At 43.2% G+C, this 20,817-nt stretch overlaps 1 pseudogene; it reads right to left on the bottom strand.

Moving 5' to 3' along the window:
* Nucleotides 1-625: 625 nt before the first annotated feature.
* On the bottom strand, nt 626-19,284 carry LOC121587408 (annotated as a pseudogene).
* Nucleotides 19,285-20,817: the final 1,533 nt, after the last annotated feature.

Below are 20,817 nucleotides of genomic sequence, written 5' to 3'. Positions count from 1 at the left end.
GGTCCTTTCAAATACTTAAAACACAGAAATTGATTTCCCCTCCTCAGTTTTCTTAATCTTAGCCTATCTAGTAATATTAGAATCACCCAAACTTGGTAGTCTAAACTGCTGCATGCACTTAATGGCCATGGGCATTGTTGTCCGGGAGAAAATGAGTTTGGTACAGGGATAGATATCATTTAAAAATGCAAATCTGATTGGATACAGCGTTTGCATATTGAAATATCAGCCTGAATTTAACTTCAGAGTTGATTTTTTTGTTTCTGAAGGCTAATCAGGGACATTTTCGGGGACAGCTCTAGCCCGGGAAAGGCCACCAGAATCTGGGACTGTCCCCAGAAATCGGGACATCTCGTCACCCTATCCGGCCATTTACCATTGAAAAAAACCGTCACAGTTCCGGTCTGCTTAAGAATGGGGGGGGTTCCAATGGCCACCAATGCGATAGCAGCTGTGTCTTGTCTGCTTAGTTCATTGACTGTATATGAACCAGAAAAAATGCGTGAGTGGGATGTCTCGCTTCCTCTTCCATCTCTGACTACTCCTTCCTCTCTCTCTCCTTCCTTCCTTCCTTCCTTCCTTCCTTCCTTCCTTCCTTCCTTCCTTCCTTCCTTCCTTCCTTCCTTCCTTCCTTCCTTCCTTCCTTCCTTCCTTCCTTCCTTCCTTCCTTCAGATTAGTATTCCTGCTTGCTCCAGTGCTTTATCAACATTAGGCACTAGTTGTCTCTCATAGTCCCAGACCCTCTTGTCTTCATGCAGCTCTTCCTTGGTCAGTCCTCCTCGTAGGAGAACTCTGACATGGATGATATGACACACATTAGGAGGAACCTTCACTGTCTGCCCGAAGTTACGCAGCACAGAGTGGACCGACGTCTGCTCCACTGCCCTGGGGTCAGAGACACAGAGGGGTTGTTAGACAGAGTGGACCGACGTCTGCTCCACTGCCCTGGGGTCAGAGACACAGAAGGGTTGTTAGACAGAGTGGACCGACGTCTGCTCCACTGCCCTGGGGTCAGAGACACAGAAGGGTTGTTAGACAGAGTGGACCGACGTCTGCTCCACTGCCCTGGGGTCAGAGACACAGAAGGGTTGTTAGACAGAGTGGACCGACGTCTGCTCCACTGCCCTGGGGTCAGAGACACAGAAGGGTTGTTAGACAGAGTGGACCGACGTCTGCTCCACTGCCCTGGGGTCAGAGACACAGAAGGGTTGTTAGACATGGTGGACCGACGTCTGCTCCACTGCCCTGGGGTCAGAGACACAGAAGGGTTGTTAGATAGAGTGGACCGACGTCTGCTCCACTGCCCTGGGGTCAGAGACACAGAAGGGTTGTTAGACATGGTGGACCGACGTCTGCTCCAATGCCCTGGAGTCAGAGACACAGAAGGGTTGTTAGACAGAGTGGACCGACGTCTGCTCCACTGCCCTGGGGTCAGAGACACAGAAGGGTTTGTTAGACAGAGGTCCTATTCTATTCTAACCTAGGTCATACTTTCATCTTGTAGGGGTGGTAGATTCTAACCACAGACCTATACTACGAACTCTGAGTTCAACTCGAGATAACCACACGCACTTCTAATGACCTTTTTCACACCATAACCTGCTGAATTTGCAAGATAGCTTTTCTTTCATGTTGATTTTGGGAAAAATGTAAATGTGGCACTGACTCGCCCATGGATTTATGTCAGCTCTGTCTCAATGAAGGGTTCGGTGTTCGACTAGCCACCTGTGACATGCATGCACAGTTACAAGTCTGCTAGAGTGAGTGGCAGGCGGACAAGCTATATCCAACGTCGTAATAGGGATGAAGCCTGAGCTGGAACGTGAACCTACCTGAAGCTGACTAGCTTTAGAAAACCCTAAGTGTATCTAGCTAGCTTCTTAGTATACTACTCTGGGCAATACTATCATCTTGGAGGGGTAGTCCTAGACGAATATGGTATCCTCGTAAAACTGACTATCCTACCGATCTTTGACTTCGGCGATGTCATTTACAAAATAGCCTCCAACACCCTACTCAGCAAATTGGATGTAGTCTATCACAGTGCCATCCATTTTGTCACCAAAGCCCCATATAATACCCACCTTTGTGACCTGTACGCTCTTGTTGGCTGGCCCTCACTACATATTCGTCGCCAAACCCCCGTCTTATCTTAGCTCACTGGTCACCATAGCAACACCCACCCGTAGTCTGCGTTCCAGCAGGTATATCTCACTGGTCATCCCCAAAGCCAACACCTCCTTTGGCCACCATTCCTTCCAGTTCTCTGCTGCCAATGACTGGAACGATCTGCAAAAATCTCTGAAGCTGGAGACTCTTATCTCCCTCACTAACGTTAAGCGTCAGTTGTCAGAGCAGCTTACCGATCACTGCACCTGTACACAGCCTCTCTGAAATTAGCCCACCCAACTACCTCATCCCCATATTGTTATTTATTTTGCTCATTTGCACCCCAGTATCTCTATTTGCACATCATCTTTTACACATCTATCATTCCAGTATTATACGAAATTGTAACTATTTTGCACTATGGCCTATTTATTGCCTTACCTCCATAACTTACTACATTCGCAAACACTGTATATATATTTTCTGTTGTATTTTTGACTTTATGTTTTGTTTACCCCATATGTAACTCTGTGTTGTTGTTTTTATCGCACTGCTTTGCTTTATCTTGGCCAGGTCGCAGTTGTAAATGAGAACTTGTTCTCAACTGGCTTACCTGGTTAAATAAAGGTGAAAAAAGAAAAGTTGGTTCTAAACTGGGCTGTACTATCATCTTGGAGGAGTGGTAGATTCTAACCTGGGCCGTACTATCATCTTGGAGGGGTGGTCGATGCGATAGTCTGGCTCCTCTCTGTAGATGTGCTCCATGATGTTGATCCCTGGAACATTCCTCCAGCGGGGCCGTTTAAACCTTCCACTGGGCTCAAACTGGGACTTAGGGAAGATGTGGTTCTCTATGAGGAACACTTCGGCCTGGGGAGATGCGGGTGGAGTGAGAGAAGGCGAAAGAGAGAGAGAATGAATTCAGATTTTTTTCCTTCATATCCAATCTATTTTTCTCACTTTCCACACTTTTATTGCGTTTTGACCCATATCAGATTAGCATATTCACACTGATGTAGCATATGAAATAGCACACAAACACAATCCTCATTCAATGTATGAAAAATGTATGCACTCACTAATTGTATGTCGCTCTGGATAACAGCTTATGCTAAATGACTAAAATGTCAAATTTCTTGTCACTGTTTCTTTAAATGTTGGGGTGGTTATCTTGGTAATGGTAGGTCATGTGCAAAAACAAACACTTCAGAGCACAACAATTCTGATCTCAATATCCAGACTGAGGATGAGAACCACAGACGGATGTGGTATCAGAACTCAAAAGATAAGATTCCATGGCTGCTTTTACACATGCAGCCCAATTATGATATTTTTTCAGTAATTGGTCTTTTGACCAATCAGTTCAGTTCTAAAAAATATCTGATGTGAGAAGATCTGATGTGATTGGCCCAAAAAACTATTAAAAACCAAAAACACCAAAGACCAGACATGAATGTTTACACATTATTGGATTTGAATCAGATATGCCAAATAATCTGAATTGGGATGCCTGTGTAAACACAGCCTAACATGCACACCACACACATAATGATCTTCCTTAACACACATACACACTACTTCCCTGAGTCCTCCCCCTACCTTTGGGTGTTGCCTCTGAAGTACATCCATCATCTGGGGCAGGGTTTGATGCTGGTATGGAGTTATAATCTCATCTATGTCGTTCAGCAGTACATAGCGTTACTGATACATATGTCTGTAGACACAGTCATTCAGAGTGGTCAACTGGCCGTAGTAGTGGATGTCCCCTCCATGTTCAATGGGTTGCCACCCACGGGACGGGCTCATGTGTTGGTCGATAGGCCAGGGCACCACCTGCAGTCAATCAATAAGTCAATTAATTAATCTTATCTATCTATCCATCCATCAAATCAATCAATTCCTACCTCCACAAAGCCCTCCTGTGTATAAATCTGTAGCAGTCTCTCCAGGTCTGGTCCACAGCTGGTGTTATACACCACAACATGCTGCACTCCCAACAACCTGCAATATAGCAATCAATTAATCAACCAATTGATCAATTGATCAATCAATTAACCAATCACTCAATCAATACCCACTTGTACATCTCCAGAGTCTGGGTGACCTGAAGCACGTTGTTATAATCACCAAATAAATTGGACCAACAGACAGTGAAGTTGAACTGAAACTCCTCTTCCTCCTTTTTCACAAGGTTCTGGATGCGGAGGAAGGATTGGTTCTGAGCGAGCTTGGCGTCAGCTTGTGTGGCGAGGGTCACGTGTGACGGGTTGCAGTCGGGAAGATTCGGACAAAGGACGTCGGTCGTCACGAAGGGGAAACCTTTATCCCAATACAGAACAGGGACACATATATTACAGTATAGGGAAATCTAAATCAACAAACTAATCAGCGAATCACCAAGCCCCTTATTTCATTAATTCAGGTGTTGATTCAGGTGTGTCAGTGCAGGGCTAAATCCAAATAGCAAATAGCAGGTACCAAAGTGGTCAGAGTGCATCTGGACTTCAGCCTTCATTCCATTAGCCCAGTGAGTTCCACAGTAGAACACACAGTACAGAGGCTGGACAGAGTCTCGTCTGAAGATACTGATGATGCGTACGGAGCATCCCGTCACACGATGTTCCTTGTAGGCCCCCACCATGAAGTGTTTGGTGTCGTTGACAGGCGTGATGGACTGGTCAGAGATGTGGCGCAGATAGAGGTGCTGGTGGTTGCCTGGCTGTGACCTGAGGAATCATGGACAGATGTTGTATTTCTACATCAGAAATGTGTGTCCAAGACAATTTTTTTCCTTTTGCCACTTTTATTATGTTTCTTGATCGTACGGCATAGTCTTCACGGTACCTGGACAATGTGAAGATGACGAAGACCATGACTACCAGAGCAGAAGCTATCAGTAGAGGGAACATACGCCTCTTCACCATCATGAGCCAGACCTGGGACGGTAGGTGGAGAGTGAGGTGACCTTTGAAGAGAAGGGAAAGTTAATAACGAGTGGCGCAGTGGTCTAAGGCTAGCTGTGCCACTAGAGATCCTGGTTCGAATCCAGGCTCTGTCGTAGCCGGCCGCGACCGGGAGACCCATGGGGCGGCGCACAATTGGCCCAGCGTCGTCCAGGGTAGGGGAGGGATTGGCCGGCAGGGGATGTAGCTCAGTTGGTAGAGCATGGCGTTTGCAACGCCAGGGTTGTGGGTTCGATAAAATAATGTATGTGCTAACTGTAAGTCGCTCTGGATAAGAGTGTCTGCTAAATGACTAAAATGTAAATGTAAATGTAACGTAGTCGCACTTGCTCTCTGGCTGCGTTTACACAGGCAACCCAATTCTGATCCTTTTTCCCCACAAATTGGTCTTTTGACCAATCAGGTCAGCTCTTTTGCCCATAATTGGGCAAAAATTCAGAATTGGGCTGCCTGTTTAACCTCTTAAGGATCGGACCCTTTTTTAAAATTTTCGCCTAAAATGACATACCAAAATCTAACTGCCTGTAGCTCAGGACCTGAAGCAAGGATATGCATATTCTTGATACCATTTGAAAGGAAACACTTTGAAGTAAATTAATGTACATTTACATTTAAGTCATTTAGCAGACGCTCTTATCCAGAGTGACTTACAAATGGGTGCATTCAACTTAGGATAGCCAGTGGGACAACCACCACTGGGGGAGGGGGGTGTAGAAGGAATACTGTTAGACTATTCCAGGTATTCCTTAAAGAGGTAGGGTTTCAAGTGTCTCCGGAAGGTGGTCAGTGACTCCGCTGTCCTGGCGTTGTGGAGGAGCTTGTTCCACCATTGGGGTGCCAGAGGAGCGAATAGCTTTGTAGGAGGTATAACACATTAGATCTGGTAAAAAATTATACAAACAAAAAATACGTTTTCTATTCTTTTTTTTTGTTCCATCATCTTTGAAATGCAATAGAAAGGCCACAATATAATATTGCAGTTTAGGCACAATATAGATGTTGGCCAGTAGATGGCAACAGTGTGTGTGCAAATTTTCAGACTGATTTTACATTTCAGTCATTTAGCAGACACTCTTATCCAGAGCGACTTACAGTTAGTGAGTGCATACATTTTCATACTGGCCCCCCGTGGGAAACGAACCCACAACCCTGGTGTTGCAAACGCCATGCTCTACCAACTGAGCTACACGGGACTGATCCAGTGAGACATTGCAATACTGGACTATTTTGTATCAAGTCTGCCCAAATGTGCTGAATTGGTCAATTGATAAATTTTCAAGTACATAACTATAGAGAACATACAAAAATGATACGGTAATGCAAAATGTAAGTTTACACACTCCCAGGAATGTCATACATGATGGATCATTAGCTTATACACTAACTTTCACACATCTAGATGGCCGGGTGGGGTGGGTGTGGAGCCAGAGACAGCAAGGGTTCAAACTGTAGAACCCAGTTCCTACATTTGAATATAACAATGGATTTTATCAAACAAAACTAGCTGACATGTATAGTGTTGAGTCATCCGCACACATAGACACACTGGCTTTACTCAAAGCCAGTGGCATGTCATTAGTAAAGATTGAAAAAGTAAGGGGCCTAGACAGCTGCCCGGGGGAATTCCTGATTCTACCTGTATTTTGTTGGAGAGGCTTACATTAAAGAACACCCTCTGTGTTCTGTTAGACAGGTAACTCTTCATCCACAATATAGCAGGGGTGTGAAGCCATAACACATATGTTTTCCAGCAACAGACTATGATCGATAATGTCAAAAGCTGCACTGAAGTCTCACAAAACAGCCCCCACAATCTTTTTATCATCAATTTCTCTCAGCCAATCATCAGTTATTTGTGTCAGTGCAGTGCTTGTTGAATGTCCTCCCCTATAAGCGTGCTAAAAGTCTGTTGTCAATTTGTTTACTGTAAAATAGCATTTTATCTGGTCAAACACACTTTTTTCCAAATGTTTACTAAGGGATGGTAACAGGCTGATTGGTTGGCTATTTGAGCCACTTAAGGGGAATTTACTATTCTTAGGTAGGGGAATAACTTTTGCTTCCCTCCAGGCCCGAGGGCACACACATTCTAGTAGGCTTAAATTGAAGATATGGCAAATAGGAGTGCCAATATCGTCCGCTATTATCCTCAGTCAGACCCCGGTGGCTTGTCATTGTTGATCGACAATAATTATTTTTTCACCTCTTCCACACTTACTTTACGGAATCCAAATTACAATGTTTGTCTTTCATAATTTGGTCAGATATACATGGATGTGTAGTGTCAGCATTTGTTGCTGGCATGTCATGCCTAAGTTTGCTAATCTTGCCAATGACAAAACAAATACTCAAGTAGTTCGCAATATCTGTGGGTTTTGTGCTGAATGACCCATCTGATTCAATGAATGATGGAGCGGAGTTTGCCTTTCTGCCCAAAATTTCATTTAAGGTGCTCCAAAGCTTTTTTCTATAATTCTTTATGTCATCTATCTTTGTTTCATAGTGTCATTTCTTCTTATTTTTATTCAGTTTAGTCACATGATTTCTCAATTTGCATTACGTTTGCTAATCGGTTGTACAGTCAGACCTATTTGCCATCTCTTTTGCCTCATCCCTCTCAACCATAAAATGTTTCAATTCCTCATCAATCCACGGGGATTTAACAGTTTTTACAGTTATTTTCTTAATGGGTGCATGCTTATTAGTAACTGGGATAAGCAATTTCATAAATGTGTCAAGTGCAGCGTCTGGTTGCACGTCATTACACACCACAGACCAACAAATATTCTTTACATCAACAACATAGGAATCCCTACAAAACGTATTGTATGACCTCTTATACACAATATTAGGCCCAGCCTTTGGAACTTTGGTTTTCGTAGATATGGCTACTATATTGTGATCAATACATCCGATGGATTTGGATACTGCTTTCAAACAAATTTCTGCAGCATTAGTAAAGATATGATCAATACATGTTGATGATTTCATTCCTGTACTGTTTGTAACTACCCTGGTAGGTTGATTGATAACCTGAACCAGGTTGCATGCACTAGTTACAGTTTGAAGCTTTCTTTTGAGTGGGCAGCCTGATGAAAGCCAGTCAATATTTAAATCACCCAGAAAGTATACCTCTCTATTGATATCACATATATTATCAAGCATTTCACACATGTTATCCAGACTCTGACTGTTAGTACTTGGTTGTCTATAGCAGCTTCCCACCAGAATGGGCTTTAGGTGAGGCAAGTGAACCTGTAGCCATATTACTTCGACAGTATTTAACATGAGATCCTCTGTAAGCTTTACAGGAATGTGGTTCTGAATATAGACCGCAACACCGCCCCCGTTGGCATTTCTGTCTTTTCTGTAAATGTTATAACCTTGTATTGCTACCACTGTATCATCAAAGGTATTATCTAAGTGAGTTTCAGAGATTGTCAGAATATGAATGTAATCTGTTACTAGCAAATTATTGATTTCATGAACCTTGTTTCTTAAGCTTCATATGTTATCGTGGGCTATTTTTAACACTTTTCTGGGATGCTTGATTATTTTTCTTGCTTTACTGGGAAGCTTAGCAGACATAGACATACTTGGGTTATTTTTATTAGTGCAGGGTGAGCTGCACACAGTGGACTTCCTACTAGGGCACACCACCTCAGTGCTAACAGTATTACTCTTGTTCATGGCATATGAGTACTGCATACAATAGCTGTAGGATCAGCAGAGGCATTCCGGGCAGTAAGAGGGACATAAATTAGGTTATTTACATTGTGTCTTCCAACGCCCCTAGGATAGTGTACATTTGCTGAATCATTATGACAACTCAGCGACACAATGGTAGGGATTAAATGAGCTAGACTTGGGTCATTGGTAAGTAATTGTCTCAACGCAGCCTTATCATGCTGTGAAAGGATCCAGGAACCCAAATAATTTGTGTGGATCCCATCCTCCTTATAATACAAGCTTTGTTTCCAGAAGGTGTCAAAATGGTCAATAAATGTTACACCCACAGAGCTGCAATAGTCTTGTAGCCAGTTATGGAGGGCTAAAAGTCTGCTGAACCGTTCAATGCCATGATTTAGGGAGGGCAGAGGGCTAAAAGTCTGCTGAACCGTTCAATGCCATGATTTAGGGAGGGCAGAGGGCTAAAAGTCTGCTGAACCGTTCAATGCCATGATTTAGGGAGGGCAGAGGGCCAGATATTATGGGGTGTTTGTTGGTGTCAGGTGGATACATGCATGACATGCAAAATACTGTATCTAATGACACTCAATGGGCCTCAAGTTCAAGTTTAAACTTTCTGCGTTGTTTGTCCCAGAGAGGGCAATAGTTGCTTTGCAGCAGGGGAGCACCTATGTCATAAAAAACATATAAAATCCACATGGACCAGAATGGAAATGACAGCAAGGGACCACAAGGGAAATAAGTAATTGACTTTATTGTATTATCTCTGTCTAGTTTTGTGCTGTGTGTATGTATTTCTTAAACTTTTTGCCCTCCTATGAAAAAAAGTGCCCTTTTGATTGGTAGTGGGTTTTTTTAACAAAGTATTTTGTATATAATTGTTGGTCTCGTTTCTCTCTTGTACATTTAAATGCAACGAATTGTCCTTCAAACTACATAATCTCTCAGAATGAAGGAATCTTTTTTTTAAAGTCCCCTCCCCCGCCCTTCTGCCACCGCCAGCACTAGTGCGCTGCTCAACTCATCCTGCATGGTTACTTCATCCAATTCCTATGCTGTTATACGACCGGGTAAGATGTATGATACTATACACCCTCTAATTAATATGACATTGTATGACTGCTATTCCATTCATAATATAACCTAACGTAACATAATATATCATACTAATAGAATGGAACAGGTTTATGTACCAAATCCTACGAATTGCCCTGAGACCAGGTTGCAACAGTGATAGCAAAGAAGAAAATATACTTTTAATTGACTCCCTTTCATCTGTGGTTCTAGCTTGCTTAGCCTACAATCCCACTGGACAAAAACTGGTTGAATCAATGTTGTTTCCAATTCATTTCAACCCCCCCCAAAATCTAAAAGTCATTAACGTAAAGGCATTTGATATGACTTTCATCCAACTTTTAAACTAAATCTTATGACATTGTGACAAGTGTTGTTGATTTCACGTTGAATTCACGATAGTTGTCAACTCAACGAAATGTCAATCAAAACTAGACGTTGAACTGACGTCTGTGCCCAGTGGGATGTGTGATGAGTGAGTGTGTTGATTGAAACTTTGGCTACAAGACAAACCAGCCTACAAATAAACACCTTGGTTGAACAGAAACAACGGCAAAAATGATTAATGCACAGATTATGGATGTGCTCAAGTCAAGCAGACCTACGACAAAAATACATAGTAAAACGTTAGCCTAAAATCCAGAGCCAGTTTTGCTAACATGCAATGTGTTTGCTGACATCCTACTCACTGTACTCTGTGTCATGCTTACCATGATAAGGAGTGGCAACACAGAGTGTCAAGGAGTGGAAAGATAACTCAAAGAGACTGGTAGGCTGCCTCCCCAGGCTAGCAATACAAGCAGTGGCTTGTGAAAGTATTCACCCCACTTGGCATTTTTCCTATTTTGTTACCTTACAACCTGGAATTAAAATGGATCTTTGGGGGGTTTGTATCATTTTTTATAGTGAAACAAACAAGAAATAAGACAAAAAAACAGAAAACTTAAGCGTGCATAACTATTCACCCCCCCAAAGTCAATACTTTGTAGAGCCACCTTTTGCAGCAATTACAGCTGCAAGTCAAATCAAATCACATTTTATTGCCCACAGGCGCCGAATACAACAGGTGCAGACATTACAGTAAAAATTAAACAACAACAAAAAAAGTGTTGAGAAAAAAAAGAGCAGAAGTAGAATAAAATAACAGTAGGGAGGCTATATATACAGGGGGGTACCGGTGCAGAGTCGATGTGCGGGGGCACCGGCTAGTTGAGGTAGTTGAAGTAATATGTACATATGGGCAGAGTTAAAGTGACTATGCATAAATAATTAACAGAGTAGCAGCAGCGTAAAAGGATGGGGTGGGGGGGCAGTGCAAATAGTCCGGGTAGCCATGATTAGCTGTTCAGGAGTCTTATGGCTTGGGGGTAGAAGCTGTTGAGAAGTCTTTTGGACCTAGACTTGGCACTCCGGTACCACTTGCCGTGCGGTAGCAGAGAGAACAGTCTATGACTAGGGTGGCTGGAGTCTTTGACAATTTTGAGGGCTTTCCTCTGACACTGCCTGGTATAGAGGTCCTGGATGGCAGGAAGCTTGGCCCCAGTGATGTACTGGGCCGTACGCACTACCCTCTGTAGTGCCTTGCGGTCGGAGGCCAAGCAGTTGCCATACCAGGCGGTGATGCAACCAGTCAGGATGCTCTCGATGGTGCAGCTGTAGAATTTTTTGAGGATCTGAGGACCCATGCCAAATCTTTTCAGTCTCCTGAGGGGGAATAGGCTTTGTCGTGCCCTCTTCACGACTGTCTTGGTGTGTTTGGACCATGATAGTTATTTGGTGATGTGGACACCAAGGAACTTGAAGCTCTCAACCTGTTCTGTGGAGTGTATGGCTTAAAGTGGTCCTATGGACAGATACTCCAATCTCCACTGTGGAGCTTTGCAGCTCCTTCAGGGTTATCTTTGGTTTCTTTGTTGCCTCTCTGATTAATGCCCTCGTTGCCTGGTCCGTGAGTTTTGGTGGGCGGCCCTCTCTTGGCAGGTTTGTTGTGATGCCATATTCTTTCAATTTTTTAATAATGGATTTAATGTGGGATGTACGAATTTTCTGATATTTTTTTATAACCCAACCCTGATCTGTACTTCTCCACAACTTTGTCCCTGACCTGTTTGGAGAGCTCCTTGGTCTTTATGGTGCCGCTTGCTTGGTGGTGCCCTTTGCTTAGTGTTGTTGCAGACTCTGGGGCCTTTCAGAACAGGTTAATATATACTGAGAATTTTTTTGAAATAAGTTATTTTTTTCATTTCACTTCACCAATTTGGACTATGTCCATTACTGAAATCCAAATAAAAATCAATTTAAATTACAGGTTGTAATGCAACAAAATAGGAAAAACGCCAAGGGGGATGAATATTTTTGCAAGGCACTGTATGTCAATCTGTGCTTGAATTAGTGTAAATTAGAGTTTGCACTTTTTTGGTAGGCCTATTCCATTCCAATCTCCCATTGAAGCAGCCTGCTAAACTACAAACAGCACAGCTCAAATAAGTATTTCACCCATGTCAACAATGTAATCGCAATAGGCTACAGACACTGACTGACACTGCAGGAGACTGGGATTTCATCTGCTGTGAAAGTTCAGCCAGCCAAGGTCAAAACTGTAATATTCATATGTGTCACCATACTGAATTATAATTGGATGCATCATACTGTGCAATGATTGGTTAAGACCACCCAGGTGGTGAGGTCATTCTAAGATGATCATGGCCAGAGACACATGGACATGCACGTTATAGCTAGTTAATAAAGAGCTACGTTTATAAATATCCTGTCGTCCTGCATTTTATTATTTTGTACAAAGCGTACAAAACAAGACATGGTGTCAGAGTAAAAGGACTAAAAGATGGATTTTGCTGGAGTTCCTTCACCTCGAATGGATTGGGGGTCTACAAATCTACCCGATGCATGGCGTAAGTTCAAACAGCATGTGGAGCTGATGTTCACGGGTCCTCTGAAGGAAAGAGGAGAAGAGGAAAAGTGCAGCTACCTGCTCCTCTGGATCGGTGAAAAAGGGAGAGACATTTACAACACATGGACACTTACCGAGGCTGAATCAAAGGTACTGAAAACATACTACGATCGTTTTGAAGCATATGTTTTGCCAAAGACCAATACAATTTTCGCTAGGTACAAATTCCATGAGAAAGTACAAGGCGCTAGTGAATCGTTTGAACAGTTTGTCACTGAGCTGCGTCTGCTTGTGAAAGACTGTGATTATGCAAACAAGGATGAGATGGTCAGGGACCGTATTGTATTTGGAATACAATCACCGCGAGTGAGAGAGAAACTTTTGAATGTTGGATCAGAGTTAACGCTGGACAAAGCTATCGACATAGCCAGATCTCACGAGCTAGCACAGGTTCAGATGAAAACCATTTCAGGCGGCAGCATGAGCGCATCACGTGAACAAGCAGTGCACGCAGTCAGGCAGACATCAAAGCACACCTCCAGTGCCCAGAGAGCATGTTTCAGAACGGAGACAGACAGAACTCCAAAACAGAGCGACACAGACTCCAAACGCCCCAAAACATGTGGATATTGTGGATACAAAGTGCATGGCGAACAGGGGAATTGCCCAGCTAAAGGCAAACAGTGTACTAAATGTGGAAAATGGAATCACTTTGCAAAAGTGTGCAGAGTTTACCGTGGAAAAACAGTACATACAGTGAGTGAAGATGAAATGTCAATCAAAGAGTCAAATGCTGATGAACTGTTTATTGATTCAGTGACACAGAAAAGTCAGATATCAGAGACAGAGCAAGCCTTTGCTGACATTGAGATAGGAAGACAAGGCACAGAGCTAAAATTCAAACTAGACACTGGTGCACAAGTAAACATTATTCCTCTGAGTAAGTACAGAAGCTTGACATCTGAGTGTGAGCTACAGCCCACCACGCGCAGACTGACTGGTTATGGTGGTGAACAGCTCCCAGTAAAAGGCACATGCACTCTCAAATGCAAATACAAGGAAAGGGACATGATGTTGGACTTTTACGTTGTTGACACTCGAGCACCTGCAGTGCTAGGTCTTAAAGCATGTTTAGACATGGACCTTATCAAGCTAGTTTTATCAGTGACAGCACCAGTAGAGATAGAGAATGTCATGGAGGAGTTTGCTGATGTTTTTACAGGAATAGGACTATTCCCAGGAGAATGTACCATTCACCTTAACCCAGACGCAACCCCTGTGATCTACCCACCGAGAAAGATTCCACTTGCTCTCCGCGCCCGTCTGAAGAAAGAGTTGGAGAGCATGGAGCAATCTGACATCGTCACCAAGGTTACAGAACCGACGGATTGGGTCAACGCGTTAGTGGTGGTGGAGAAACCACGGACAGGCAAGCTCAGAGTATGTCTCGACCCAAGAGACTTGAACAAGGCTATCAAACGCCCCCATTACCCCTTACCGACGCTAGATGGCATCACACACAAGCTAGCGGGCGCACGCTACTTCAGTGTCATGGACGCCAGATCAGGCTACTGGGCTATCAAGCTCACAGAAGAGTCATCTAAGCTCACAACGTTCAACACACCGTTTGGACGCTACAGGTTCCGTCGCCTGCCTTTTGGGATTATCTCAGCCCAAGACGAGTTTCAGCGAAAGATCGACGAGGTGTACGAAGGCCTCGACGGAGTCGTGGCAATTGTGGACGACATCCTTGTCTATGGTCGAACCAAAGAGGAACACGACAGAAACCTCAGCGCGATGCTGCAAAGGTCCCGCGAGAGAGGAGTCCGGCTCAACCCCGAGAAGAGCACAGTCGGCGCTACAGAGGTCAGCTACTTCGGGCATCTTCTCACAGCGAATGGAATCAAGCCAGATCCGCAGAAGATCTCAGCCATAAAGGAAATGGAGCCACCAAAGAACCGCGCAGAGCTGGAAACAGTGCTTGGCATGGTCAACTACTTAGCCAAGTTCGCACCCAGCCTCTCCAATGCTAATGCACCCCTGCGTCAGCTGCTAAAGCAGTCCAGTGAGTTCCTCTGGGACAACCAACACGACATCGCTTTCCAGAAAGTGAAAGACTTGATCACGAGAGAACCAGGACCAATCCTTGCCTACTACGACCCCAACAAAGAGCTCAGACTCCAGGTGGACGCGTCAAAGTATGGACTAGGGGCAGTGCTACTGCAAGAAGGAAAACCCATCGGCTACGCTTCCAAATCTCTCACAGACTGTGAAATCAACTACGCTCAAATCGAAAAGGAGCTGTACGCCATTCTGTTCGGATGTAAGCGTTTCCATCAGTATGTCTATGGACGACAAGTCATTGTGGAATCAGACCACAAGCCCCTCGAGTCAATCATGAGGAAACCGTTAGCCGCAGCCCCGCCAAGGCTACAGAGAATGATCCTTCAACTACAAAAATACGACTTCACAATCACTCACCGTCCAGGCAAAGACATCCCTGTCGCAGACACACTCTCCAGGAAGTTTCTTACCTACAAGGACAGCAGCCTCAGTGAAGGCATGGACATGCAGGTGCACACTGTGTACAGCAACTTACCAGTTAGTGACACAAAACTGAAGGAGATCCGAGCAGAAACAGAAAAAGACACACAACTCACACAGCTGAGGAAAGTCATACAGTCAGGATGGCCTGAGGAGAGGAGAAAATGCCCTCAGAGCGTCTCAGAGTTCTGGAACCATCGTGACGAACTATCACAGATCAACGGAATCATTTTCAAAGGAGAGAAAATCATCATTCCTACCAGTCTCAGAGAAGAGATTTTGACAAAGATCCATGCTGGACACATGGGCATGGAAAAGTGCAAACAGAGAGCACGGGACATTTTGTTTTGGCCCGGAATGTGCAAACAAATAGAGGACATGGTTGGTAAATGCCCCACGTGTCTTGAACGACGCCCCTCGAACACCAAAGAGCCAATGTTACCTCACCGTATCCCAGACCGACCCTGGCAGGTCGTGGCAACCGATCTGTTCACGTGGAACAACGAGGACTACATTATAACAGTGGACTACTACAGCAGATACTTTGAACTCGACAAGCTTCACAGCACCACATCTGCAGCTGTGATACACAAGCTGAAAGCAGCCTTTGCCAGGCATGGCATTGTAGAGACTTTAATATCTGACAATGGGCCCTGTTACAAATCAAATGAGTTTGAATCCTTCACAAAAGCATGGGAGTTCACACACGTCACCACAAGCCCACATTACCCTCAAAGTAATGGCCTTGCTGAAAAATCTGTGCAGATCGCTAAATCACTCATGGACAAAGCAAAAGCAGACAAGAGAGACCCCTACCTCAGTCTCCTTGAATACCGCAACACTCCAGTTGACAACTTCAAATCACCAGCCCAGCTGTTGATGAGCCGCAGACTTCGCTCAATCCTCCCCAGCACCAACCAGCAGCTGCAACCGAGGTCGTCAGCTACAAGGAAGTGCATGCAAAACGTGCACAGAGACAGCAACAGCAAAAGCGATACTACGACAGGTCAGCCAGACCACTGCCACCACTGAACGACGGAGAGTCAGTTAGAATCCAGGAGCATGGCTACTGGAAGCCAGCAGTCGTCATCCAACCAGCTGACACTGAACGTTCATATCACGTTCGCACCGCAGAAGGAGCGGTGTACCGCCGCAATCGTCGTCACCTACTGAACACAAAAGAACAACACACTGACGAGATGAACTGTTCCCCTGAAAGAGAACGGGATGGACTAAACACAGACACAACACAACATACACCATACTTACCTGCAACACCACAAGAACTGTTGACTGACACAGAAGCATGCTCAGCTTCATATCACACAAGGTCAGGAAGAGAGGTCAAGCCTAGAGCTGTCCTAGACCTGTGAAATGTCAAAGGGTGTAGGCGGATCGCTGCCCTAAAAGAGTTTCCAGACTGTAAACTTGTTATTGAAAGTTAACTTGAAATGCTTTGGTATTGTATTTGTTTGATATGTTGAGATGTCATTGCTACAGTGAAAAGCTGAGTTGCTGAGAAATATTTGTTCTAAAAATAACAATATGCTGAATCATTGTTTGTCTGTTATGTTGATGCAGTTGGTGCAGTTTAAATGGTTACTTACCTCGAGTTCAAACTACAGAGCATATATTCAAAAGAAACGCTTTATTGTTCCACATATTTTTTCTTTTTTTTAAAAGAAGGGGGATGTAATATTAATATGTGTCACCATACTGAATTGTAATTGGATGCATCATACTGTGCAATGATTGGTTAAGACCACCCAGGTGGTGAGGTCATTCTAAGATGATCATGGCCAGAGACACATGGACATGCACGTTATAGCTAGTTAATAAAGAGGTACGTTTATAAATATCCTGTCGTCCTGCATTTTATTATTTTGTACAAAGCGTACAAAACAAGACAAAAACCAGGACCAATCTCATCTCCAGCTGGCTGTACATGGAGCGCTGCAACCAACACCCTCTGTAACTCAGAACTAGCACTCTCGTTCTCAGCAGCAGACCCTTATAGAAAATCCATGTGAAATCATGTGAAAACCTATTTTTTGAACACTTCACGTTTTCACATGTGTAGTTTCATGTTATCACATTAACGTCACATAAGATCACATGAAAACGTGTCTTCGGAAAACTTCACGTGATCACACATGAAATTCATGTTTTTCCCGTAAAGTGAGTTAGGTGCACCCGTAAGGCCAATGTCGTCACACACACACACACACAGTCGACACAGCTTAACGCCATCATGCGGATCATCACTGTCACACTACGATCCACCCCCGCTTCCGTGGGTCCCCTGTCGTCGTCTCCGTCCCCTCGCAATAACCCACAAAATGATTGAAAAAGTCTCCACCGCCCCACACCTGCCACTACAGGAGGAAGTCTTCAACCCACCAAATATACGCCCCCCATCAAGAAAGCCGATTTGGAAAGACCCACCCAAAACAAACTGTAATAATATGCCATTTGGCAGACGCTTTTATCCAAAGCGACTTACAGTCATAGAACAAGCGTTAAAATGAATGCACCTAAAGGGTTTTAAGGCGCAAACGGCTATGGAGAAGAATCAGTAATCACTTACAATTTCACTCGCTAGCAGAGGGGAAGTTGAAAAAAAGGATCAGTAATATCACACCACAACAGACAAATTCAACCACAAACGGCAAGTATGACCACAAACAGTTCATTACCAGACAGTCTATTCAGTTTAAAGTGGGATTTTTTATTTTTTATTTTTTTTATTTTTGGAGAATAGCCTAAGCTCATTGAACACCAAGTGACAAAATTGCCAAATCCAAGGATTTTGGCTGTGGCTGAATTGCATCATAACAAAGGCTATAACAAACATAACCATTGCCTTGGGACTATAGGGTGATAGTGTGGGACATTACAATATGGGAGGCGGCTCCTATAATCATCACCACTCACGCTAAGGGAATTACGTGGTATGCTGTTATCAGTATTACACAACAGGGAACCAGTATCACGTCAGCTTGTGACGTGGTTAAACTCAATGTGTAGCCACTGATAACATTCCACTGGGAACAGATGTCAATAATAATAATATGCCATTTAGCAGACGCTTTTATCCAAAACGACTTACAGTCATGCGTGCATACATTATTATTATTATTATTATTATTTTTTTTGTGTATAGGTGGTCCCGGGGATCGAACCCACTACCTTGGCGTTACAAGCGCCGTGCTCTACCAGCGGAGCTACAGAGGACCACGTACTGTAATCAGTTCTATTACAAGCAAAAATATTGTATTCAGATTACTGATACTTTTGAAAACCTAGATGATTACTTATTGGATTACTTTTAAATTCAGAAAGGATGTTTGCGAACAAATAAATTATGGCACCTTTCAGTTTCTCATCAGGATCCTGGCAGCGCAGTTCTGCGTGTAGTGTTGTTCCAACTGACAACTTTACCAGGACGAGGACTTGCGGATGTCAAGCTCTTTCCAAAAGCCTATGTTGAAGCAAGCTAAATGACACGTTGTTTACTTAGCTAGCTAGGTAGCTCATGCCAAATGAATAGGTTACTATAACGTATCTGAAAATACATGATCAATTGATGTTTACTGATCATGAAATGCATGCAGTTACTTGCTGTATAACTCTGATGATAGAGCTAAATGTGGAATAATCGGAAATGTCTGTGTAGTTCTGACTATGCTATTCAAGAGGTGATGATATTAAAAACAAATAGTTATAAAATGTATTTACCAATCTCTTGAAAACGGCACGTAGCCTAGTTGTTAATCGTTTTAGCGAAAATCGTATATATTTCTGGCACTAACATCAATCAATTTCAAGAAGGATCGGAATATACCTGCATGTAGGTCCAGGAAAAGGTGCAAATTATATCCACAAAAAACTAGTGATGTGTAGAGAGATTCACATCCAAGCACTAATATTTTTTTAAAGTTCAAATTGTTTAGTGGAATCCACCAGACGCAGCCAAACCATGGAAATGGTGTGGATATCACAGCCTACTATATAATGCGACAGTAGCCTCTCTCTCTCTCTCTCTCTCTCTCTCTCTCTCTCTCTCTCTCTCTCTCTCTCTCTCTCTCTCTCTCTCTCTCTCTCTCTCTCTCTCTCTCTCTCTCTGTGGGTCACACAATGCCGATGTCGGAAGCTGTACTGTAATTGGAGAGAGACTTTTCACAATGGTGTGGGGACCAGGCATGACATCTCATATGGCTGTTTCCCCTGCAACATCACCGCAAACTGGTGCATGGTGCCAAGAGGAAAAGCCTGTGTCACCGCGCATCCTTGCTGGTAGAACCGGTTTATAGAGTTTGGGACTATAAGGTTCTATCTGCATTTTGGTCAAGTTATTGACATAGCCTTGTTCTGTTCATTGTTCTCTACCTATATAGTACCCTTAATACCACAATTCATGTTAAGTTCAAAATTGCTGACAGCATTCAAACCAATGAGGGTTCAGAATGTTAAAGCCAATTATCTCAGAATAATATTTTTGCAGATAAAACCTTATAGTCCTAAACTCTCGTAATTGTCTGTATTGTAGTAGCATAGGCTAATGCTGTCTGTCTGCCCGTCCATTTGTCTGTCTGTCAGGTGAACTTTAGGGAGTAATGCCAGGTTCAATGCTCCCCACTGAGAATCAGCACACGCGCACGCACGCACAAACAAACTGTCTTTACAGTTTGTTTTAATCGGTTTTGTATGTGGTACATTTTCACAACTCTTAGTACAAAACTCCAAACTGTTCACACTTGTAACGCAGCCAGTCGTTCATTCAAAATATGTTAATGTGCATTCATTTGGATTGTAAACATCTCTCACCACACACCCATTGATTCAAAATCTAAGTTTATTGTGAAATGTATAGAGGACATTGGTTTAATCACCAAAACACAACATAATGATATCTTTTCAATTTAGTCGTTTTAACTACCAGTTAATCCAATAGCAAAAATGCAAGGTATGTGTTTCAAATCGCCCTTAGAAGTGATGAAAGTAATATGCTACAGTACTGTAAATTACAGTAGATTATACAGTTTTCACATTAGGCAATACACTTACTGTAGTAGACAAACCAGTTTAAAATCTATTGGTTCACCAAATGCTTAAGTGATTAACCATTAAGCGCAGTTGGATTAAGTGATGGTCAAATGTATTTAAACAAATGAGAAGAGAAGCCTATGAAAAGTATTGTGAGCATTGCATTGTGAAAGGCAATTACTTTATATGAAATGTATTTCTAGATGAAACACTGATTAGGTTTGGTGAAAAAGTTACTGTGTGATTTTGTGTATTGTACTTAGTCAATTGAAAATGTGTTTACAGTTTTAAAAAACAGCCTTTTTGATGTTCTGTTTTGGGTTTTGTACTTTACCACATACACTGCATGAACAAAAGTATGTGGACACCTGGTCGTCGAACATCTCATTCCAAAATCATGGGCATTAAAATGGAGTTGGTCTCCCCTTTGCTGCTGTAACAGCCTCCACTCTTCTGGGAAGGCTTTCCACTAGATGTTGGAA

This window comes from Coregonus clupeaformis, unplaced genomic scaffold (assembly GCF_020615455.1).
Source record: "Coregonus clupeaformis isolate EN_2021a unplaced genomic scaffold, ASM2061545v1 scaf0422, whole genome shotgun sequence".
Taxonomy (NCBI): Eukaryota; Metazoa; Chordata; class Actinopteri; order Salmoniformes; family Salmonidae; genus Coregonus; species Coregonus clupeaformis.
This window is presented reverse-complemented; position numbering and strand designations above follow the sequence as displayed.